The sequence below is a fragment of the Orycteropus afer genome, unplaced genomic scaffold (genome assembly GCF_000298275.1).
Source record: "Orycteropus afer afer isolate SDZICR_OR568_19922 unplaced genomic scaffold, OryAfe1.0 scaffold00635, whole genome shotgun sequence".
NCBI classification, from domain to species: domain Eukaryota; kingdom Metazoa; phylum Chordata; class Mammalia; order Tubulidentata; family Orycteropodidae; genus Orycteropus; species Orycteropus afer.
In genome coordinates, this window is record NW_006922222.1 from 585,145 (window position 1) to 585,746 (window position 602).

The window sequence follows — 602 nt, forward strand, 5'->3', positions numbered from 1 at the left end:
GGATTGACATGGTGGCTGCAATGATGGGCTCAAGTATAGCAGGGATTGTGGGGCTGGTGCGGGATCAGGCAGTGTTTCATTCTGCTGTGCATGGGATCGCTATGAGTCGGAAATGACTCGACAGCACTTAACAACCACAACAGACTCCCCATCCAAAGCCAGTAAGGACCTGTCACCTTTGGGCCACTGTGATTGACTTGGTTTCCCTGTTCCTGTGCAAGGTTGGGTGAGCTGGTACCCTGCTGCATTTGTATGCTTGGCTGGAAGCCAGAGAGCAGTAAAGCTCAGGACCAAATTCCTCTTGAATGATGAGCCAATAAAGTATTTTGGAATTCCCATTCTTCTCAATGTTATCCATAATTTGTTATGATCTACATAATCAAATACTTTTAGATAGCCATAAAACACAAGTAAATATCTTTCTGCTATTTTTTTTGCTTTCAGCCAAGATCCATCTGACATCAGCAATGATATCCTCTGTTCCATCTCTTCTTCTGAATCCATCTTGCATTTCTTGGAGTTTCCAGTCATTACACTGGTGCAACTGTTTTTTAATTAGTTTCAGCAAAATTTTACTTGCATGTGATATTAATGATATTGTT